We start from the raw sequence: 8,129 nt of genomic DNA, 5'->3' as shown, positions 1-8,129 counted from the left end.
TGGCCTCAGTTTCACAGCTATCAAACACAATACTTGCCCTAGTTCTCTCACTGGATTGTTGCGAAGATCAAATAAGAAGACGCTGTCCCCAAATAAGCCGAAGCCACCATTACCGGGAGAGTCACCCACGGAACTCAGGCTTCGTGTCCCCCCTCCCCGCTAAAAGGGGGGCCGCCCTACAGTCAACAGGAAGCTCTAGGGACAGGAACAAGATCCCGGAGTCGAACAAGGCCAAGCCTCGAACGTTTTTGGACGGCGATCAGGGCGGTGACACGACTGTTAGTAACACCCTCCTGGCTCACGCAGTCGGGCTGAGATTTTACTATCAGCGACAAAGGGTGCGGAAGCATAGTACTGGGAAACAACCGGCCCCAAAACCTCAATCCTGTCCTCCCCCCACAGAAGCAAACAAAACCCCAAAGCCCTGGCACAACAGAAAGCGGGACAAACTGCAAAGAGAGCGGCAGAGGAGGCTGGAATCTGCGTCCCCACTTGCTCCCCTGCGCAGCCGAGGCCGCGTGCCCGAGGGTCTTTGAGAGCGCGCGCTAGTGGGGAGGAGGCGCTGTGGGCGGCTCAGTGGGGCGGAGAGGCGCCTCCTCCTCGCGCCCCCTTGGCCGACTCCGCCTCGGTAATCCGCCCGGACCCCGCCGCCATGTTGGGCCAGGAGAAGTGACTGGGACCCGCGGCGGCACGGGCGGCCCGGACCCTGGGAGGCGCGCGCCGGAAGGAAGACCATTCCGACCGGCTCGCGGCGCGAGTTCCGGTGAGTCGGCCGCGCGCGCAGGTAGCCTCAGCCACGCCCTCCTCTTCGCGGAGTGAGGGGCGGAGCCGGCGTGGGGGCGGAGCCAGCATGAGGGCGGGGAGCAGCGCGGAGGCGGGGCGTGAGGCCGAGTGGGTGGGAGCCCGGGAATTCGCTCCTCCCGAAGTAACGAGTCCGGGTCCGGCTCTGCCGTCGTTGCCGCCGCCGGGCGCCCCCGGACACGGAGGTGGAGGAGGAGGCAGAGGGCCCCGCGGGCCTCGCCGCCGCCCGCCGCCCCCTCCCCTCCACCTGAGCTGCCGCGGCAGCGCCTCAGGCGAACGTGGCCAGGGAACAGGTAAGGACCCAGTGGCCCCGCGAGCTCGGGAGGCCGACCCCAGGCCGGGCGGCGCTAGGCCCGGCGCCCGCCCGCCGCTCCCCGCCCCCGCCGGCTCCGAGTCGGGAAGTTGGGGAGAAACTTCTCCCCTCCTCCGGCCCGGCTCTCTCGGCGGGCGTGTCTCCCTCTCCGCGCTACCTGCCTGCCCCGGACCGGGTTCCCGCCCCGTCCGGTCCTTCCCGGTACCGCCCAAGTCCTACTGAAGGTCCTTGGCGCGCTGGAACCCCCTCCCCCGGGTCTTTAATGTCCTGTGGGCCACCGGCGAGGGCGGGGGGCAAGGTGAATTTCTACCCCCAAGGCCGAGGTCCGGGGCGAGGGAAGCGGCCCCTTTCTGTCCCAGAGGTTGGGATCCGTGTTGGCTGGCCCCGGGTGGCTCCAGCGCGGGGAGCGAGGACCCGGCATGTGGAACGAGTGGGTGAGCCTCTCGCTTCACTTGGTTTGATTGAAAACCGCAACATGTTAAAGTTTTCCTTTGTTTTGGGTTGGGGGTTGGGGAGGAAATATACCATTCGGCATTCAGTTCAGCAGTATTATTATGCCACTCCGCCTCCCTTTTTGGTTCGGTCTTCGGTCCACATGTGTTAGAAAATTTTGTTTCAAAGTGTGTTTTTCTTCTTGATAATCGCTTCCAGCTTTTGCTTTATTGGGCGTGGGGTAGAGTTGTTTTATGTCGATCTTCGCGATTCTAGTCTGGTGTAGGACCTGCTTTAGTTTTTTGCTTTGTAGAGAGTGGGGCACAACATAGTTAGGATGTGGTTGGATTATTTTGTGCATAATTAATTGAAGTAGGCGTGAGATAACATAGGTCTAATAAGTTGAAAATTATTAAAGTGAGCAAATGAAAAATTAAGTCTCTAGTAGAACCACAACTTTATGTCCATGCCATTGTTGAGACATATATGTTCCACTGGTGTGTGTTTTCGTATTGCAGAATTTCACATATATATGTATATGACTGTTGCATTTTCGAGCATTCTTACTGTGGGATTAAGTGCCAGAGGTATCTTGATAATTCAAAGTGTATTTAAATTATCCTGTTAAATTTGTGTAGTTAAATTGCACACTAATAAAATTATTACTAAATGTACACATGGGATTGTTTGCATTTAAGGCAAAGTACATGTTGAGCCTAGCATCTTAAGCAGCGCAATGCTTGTCCCACACTGGACAGTAACCATTTGGAATGGGCAAGTAGTGAGGAGTGTCTTGTATTAGAAGCCAAGGACCTTGTATGCAGCACATATGATTTTCATTTACGACACTGTAAGAAAGCGGTATTTCACTAAGCTGTATATGTGTATTATATAAATATGTGAATTCCCTGCCATAGTTGACATTTAAGAAAAGGAAGTTTAACTGTAGTTTAATTTTTGGACATCAGTGAACTATCAATGGAGATTTTAAATGCTGGTCCTAAATTTGAAAAAAAAAAGTTCCCTTTGATCTGAATTTAAATACATTTCATATCCATGTTTCTAGGATAAAAGAGAAAAGAGCTCTTAAAACATCCTCTGCTGTAACCACCATAATGTTAGAATAGCTTTAATTTTGCAGTGTGTTTTTGCTGACTTCATAAACCACAAAATTGAGTCTTTTCTTTTCAACCAAAAGTGAAATTACAGGTTTGATCTGTCTTCCTGAGATAGGTGGAATTTGTTTTATGGCTGAAGTATTATATTAATATATGGTTGAAGATTTTTTTTTTTTTAATTCAGGAAATTCTCAAGCCAAAAAATCAATGTCTGTATACAAACAAATCCCCCTCAAGGTATGCAGTGTTAAAAGAATAAATATGCTAAAAGAATAATGATCCTCTATAACTGAAATATTAACAACCATGGTGTTAGACTTGTTTATCCAAAGTTCAAACTTGGTCTTTTTGGGCAGCAAATAACTTATTAATAGGGGTAATTTTTATTGACAAATATATTTAGCTCTCAGTCTAGTGAGACTGCACAGTGTAGGCATCATTCATTGGTTCCTGTTAGTTTTGCATTAAGAAAGATTAATATCAAAGAATTTTAAAGAGCGGTACTAAGCTATGGTATCTAGGAATGCAAACTTGAGTGATAAAACTATTTTTTTGAAAAACCTGCAAGGAAGTGTTTTCTATAAAAGTAAAGATATGGGATGGGGGGAGGTTTATGATTGGGATAGGACACATGGACAGGGCTTCTGGAGTGGATGACAAAGTTCTATTTCTTGGCCTGGGAGTAAGGTAGTTGCAAAGGTGTTGGCCTTAGTGTAATTCATTAAGCCAAACATTTGTTTTGTGTACTTTTCTCTATGTGTTTTAGTTTTCATAGTTTAAAAAAAAAAAAAGCAGCCTGTGGTACTATATGAAGTGTTTGGATTCAGAACTGAATATTTGGTGATGACTTTAGAAAACTGCTTAGGCTGTTCTTTGCAACCAGGATTAGACTTATAAAATCATAATTGCATATCCCAGCTACCTTGAAAATGTTACATACTGACTGCCAAAGTACAGTAATTGAAGAATTTGAAAAAATACTTCTAAATAAAGTTCTGATTTATTTTCTTTAACATGTTAACATTTTGAGGGAACATACAGGGAAGACACCAGGTTGTACTAATTTTAAATCCTCTTGTATCATTATACCTGACAAGTAGTAGGTGATCAAAATATGTTTATTGAAAGAGTGAATATTGTTCTGTCACCAAGAGCATTATGTAACATGATGTGAAAACTCAAAACTTATTACACCAAGGTATCAAATTTCAATTTTCTAGAACAGTAATTTTTTGGATCAATAATTTCAGTCTTAGTTTTGATATTCTTAAGGATGTCATAAAATTCTTAGCATAAGATTTTATGTATTTAAACTTTAGGAAGATGCACTGCATAGTTCCTGAAGGAAAAGTATGTTTTGTTTCAAAAGAAAAGAAATGACAAAGCGTTGGGGTTTGAAAAATGTTGAGAAGCACTGCATTAACGTAGTTTACTTGCTTTATGTAACATCTTGCTGGTTTAGTGGTGATTGATGATGTTGCTTTGCATTGCTGCATTGTAGAGTTGAAGAAGAGATTGCATCTGTGACAAATTCTTCTATCATAGGAACTTTGAATCATGTTGTAAGGGTGATGTTTGCGGTGCTTGCTTTTTTGTGTGAATATTTACAGGAAGCTTTAGTAAGATCTTCCATTATTCAGACCTTATACGACATAGGTCACCTTCAATTTACATTTAAACAGGCTTAAAACGACCTGCCACAAGTTCCTCTGGCAAGGTACAACTCTTTTTCTTTAAAGAAAATAATCTGCTCCTTTTAAAATATCTTACCCTCTTATTGGTAGTATGTGCAGCAGTCGGTGTGTGGTGAGGGTAGGGTATGTATTATCTCTTTTCTTCCTCTCAGCTGCTCCAGCACCACAATTAGGCTGAGTATTGCTCAGTTGCAGCTGCTGGGTGACTATGAACCACCCAGCTCCTGTCTAAGCTCAGAGGCAGATTTAGCAAAAGGAGCTATAGTAACAGCAGAGGGTGAAAGAGAAGAGCTGGAGCTGCTGCCAATATCATTGTAACGTGTCTGGATGCCAAGGAATCGTTGGCTGCTGCAGGCACTGCTGTTGTGTTGGAACTAGCAAACTGGATGGCAACATATCCTGGTCTGGATTGGGATTACCTGGTGTTACTCCTTAAGATCTTGAACTCCACTCCAAGAAAGAGAGAGAATCCTGTAATTTCAGAGTACAGAATAATGTACTGATGAGGTATGAATGGACTGAATTATAAGCCCCTATGTCTCAAATCCTATATATTTTTTTTCCCTAGCCTTGGGTAACAGGGCCTTTCAGTATCCCTTGTTTAGAGTATATATAGTAAGACTGTAGTCTTGCTGTAGTGCTGTGAAACTACAGGTTCCCAGGAGCATATACCATAGACTCCATGTTGCTTTACACTGTCTCTTAGAAGTGCTGTTGCTGTTACTGTTGTTTGATGGGTGGCAGGAGAACTGATTTGCAGGTTCTTTGTACTCTCTACTTTCTCCTAGGAAGTGGAAGGTGGCATCAAGAGGGAATTTTCTAGAACTGTCTACACAATTCATGTCCACTGTGGCTGCCAGAATTTTGTAAGTAGAAATCCTAGATTCTTTTTCCTGTTGTTTTTTTTTTTTCCTTTATTCCTGGGATACGAGAAGATGGGCAATCACAAACACAGATACAATATTGGCTCTATATGGCAAGCTCCAGACTAGAAGATGCCATAGGCAGATTTTCTTGCTTCAGTTTGTAAACATGCCAAGCAAAGAACAACAGCATGTTGTTCTCTGCTTTTGAAAAATCTAGGGACAATACCTCTGGACTTTAGAACTTGGTGGTTTAGGAATTGGCTAATCTGGGATTGGGGCTGGATAGTATTGGGAGAAGCAGTGCTCAGTTTTCTATATAATAGGAAGGAAGGAAGAAGAGATACAGGAAGATTGTGTACTGGAACATTAGCAAGGACTCTTGGTCAGCTTGGCACACACATTCATCAAGACATTGGTGTGATGGGACCCCCTTTCTTTTTGCACCCACAAAACCTCTATATCAAAGCACGTCTCCTCGCGTTATAATTATTTAATTCTAAGCACAGTAAATGCTTAATGATTTTTTTGGAGTTTAAAAACATTTTTAATGTGTGTATATATATATATATGAAACATAAAATATGACATTTTAGCCATTTTTTAAATACACAATTCAGTTGCATTAATTATATTCCCAATGTTATACAGCCATCACCACTATTTCTAAAATGCTTAATGAATTTTTAATTGTATACAGAGACATAATTCTGTGTATTTTATATGGCTTTATAACTACCGATATTTCCACACAATACATTTTGTAGGCATACATTTAAAGAAATATTTTTTATTATTTTAGTGAATATAGAAAGCCCAAGTTGTGTAACAAGAAGTCCTAGATTTTTCTAAAATACAGTTGGTATCCTGTCACATTAGTAGTGACAGTATTATAATTATGACTTACATTCATATGCTTCTGAGACAAAAAGAAAAAGAAGTCTTTCTGATTTCCTTGGTGTAATGTGTGTAAAGTAATGTGTCCTTTGGAGGCTATGTCTGCAGGGATATTGGGTTGGGTAGTAGAGACAGGAATTGCTGGGTAGAATGAATGACCACTGAAACTTCAAGATTGTCTGGTTTTCAGCCTCTGTTCCTAGCAGTAAGTGGACTCTAGGTTTTCTTAAAAAGATTATATTGAGGGCTTGTCACTTCTCTGATGTTGTAACATAACTTTCAGTTTATTAGCATTGAGTGGAAATTGGGGTGGGGTGGAGAAACATTGGTGGCTTTTGCTGCATAAGTTAATACTTAGTATTGTTTATTGATTTCTAACTTTTGTTCTGACATCAATATTTTCCAGAAGTTTTTCAGTACCTTATTAAAATAACTTTGGAAACATAAGGATACTTTAAAAATAAAAGCAATCAGACATTTGGAAAGGATCAGAGAAGGCAACATGGTATATAATAAGGAAAGGCCTAAGAGATGGAAAACCATATGGATTTTAGTTTCACCTCTGACAATTAAGAACTTGTGACCTTGGTCAAATCATTAAACTTTCTAGATCTCAGTTTCTCCATTTGAAACAGGAGGAAGTTGGGCCAGATGATTTTTAATATCCTTTCCGTCTTACATAAATGTATGGTTCCACTACCGTTGAAGTTTTTATAATACTGATAAAATATTAAGGAAATATTTCAGAGTCTAGAACTTGAAACAAAATTATGTATCAGGTAAGTAGGATTATAGTAAAAAACTGACCCATAGACTTGGCACTGGACTTTTTCAAGCAAATGTAGTGCTACTCCATTCATTCAGCAAACATTTATTAAAACCTCTCTATGACAGATACTGTGCTCAGTTCCTTGTTATAAAATTAGTGCATCACCATTGCTGCCCTCTAGGAATTCATGGTTGAGTGGTACTGGCTATGATTATGAGGCTATTACAAATTTTGTAGATTGGTAGATCTCTTTAGTGCGCTAGTCCATTACAATACTTGGTTTTTTGATGGCATTAAGTGTGTGATCCTTCTGAATCTTGAATGAATCCCTTTGCACTAGATAGATTTAGCCTTAAGTAAATTGATTCAGTTCTCTAGGCAGGAAGATGATTTAATGTTTTTCTAGGCATTAGTTCATTACAGATCTTTGTGACTCATCACAGGCTTCTCAGTGCTTTGCTATTTATTATTTATTGCTTTATTATTTATAAGAAGACGTATTTGAAAGTGAGAATTAAAAAATATTTCAGGTTTATTTTGAGATAAAATTAGAAAAGTATTGACTTAATTATGCTTTGAAGCAGATAGGTGTGGTTTAGATAGTATAGGTTAATAATAGCTATTTTCATGACAGTTTTGCCACACTGTTATCAGGAAAATAGCCACTATCATTAAAAGTCACATTACATTTTTTAATTGACAAAACTGTAAACTAATTATCTGTATATTTTTCTTTAGCACATGTTATTAATATTTACAACAAAACAGTCATGGCCATTTGAAAATGGTTAGCTTTTTAAACTTTGGAAAATATGATTTTTCCTTAGGAAAAAAAAATTACAATTATAAGCAGATTGTGTTACCAAAGTTTGCCAATCTGTTCTTTGAAAATCAAAATATATTTTCCCAGAAAAAGTCTTTTAACAAACAGGTATAAACAGTGTTTTGGTGGCAAAATGTGTTCTAATTGATTTTCAGCTTTTTTTGTTTTGTCTGTTTTAAATCTGGAGAGCCCTTTGAGCAAATGAAATCTTCGACCAACTAAGTGCTCTGATTATAATGGGTAGATGAGCCTATAGCCTTGCCTGCTGTCCCTCCCTCCGTCCTTGCCGTCCCAACTCCTCACTGTTTTAAAAATCACTCCATTATGAGTTTCCCTATTTAAGATGCTAGGATCCTCTCAAGGAGGCCTTGCTGTTAAGCTGAATTTAAGTACAGACGCGTCCCTAGTTTCTCCCAGCT

At 41.5% G+C, this 8,129-nt stretch overlaps 1 protein-coding gene across 4 annotated transcripts in view; it reads left to right on the top strand.

Annotated features, from left to right (window-relative positions):
* Positions 1–580: 580 nt before the first annotated feature.
* YES1 (YES proto-oncogene 1, Src family tyrosine kinase) overlaps positions 581–8,129 on the top strand; it is a 121,670-nt gene continuing 114,121 nt past the window's right edge. For 2 of the 4 annotated variants that reach the window (XM_037806012.1, XM_037806014.1), the window contains exons 1-2: positions 911–1,094; positions 5,147–5,224. The gene's annotated coding sequence lies outside the window, so the exon portion shown is untranslated. Of the gene's footprint in view, positions 764–910; positions 1,095–5,146; positions 5,225–8,129 lie in introns of those variants that run through there. The other 2 variants (XM_037806015.1, XM_037806013.1) reach the window with 2 other exon arrangements.

The sequence above is a fragment of the Choloepus didactylus genome, chromosome 16, assembly GCF_015220235.1.
Source record: "Choloepus didactylus isolate mChoDid1 chromosome 16, mChoDid1.pri, whole genome shotgun sequence".
Taxonomy (NCBI): domain Eukaryota; kingdom Metazoa; phylum Chordata; class Mammalia; order Pilosa; family Megalonychidae; genus Choloepus; species Choloepus didactylus.
The sequence above is the reverse complement of the archived record's forward strand: the minus strand, read 5'-3'. Positions and strand labels throughout refer to the sequence as shown.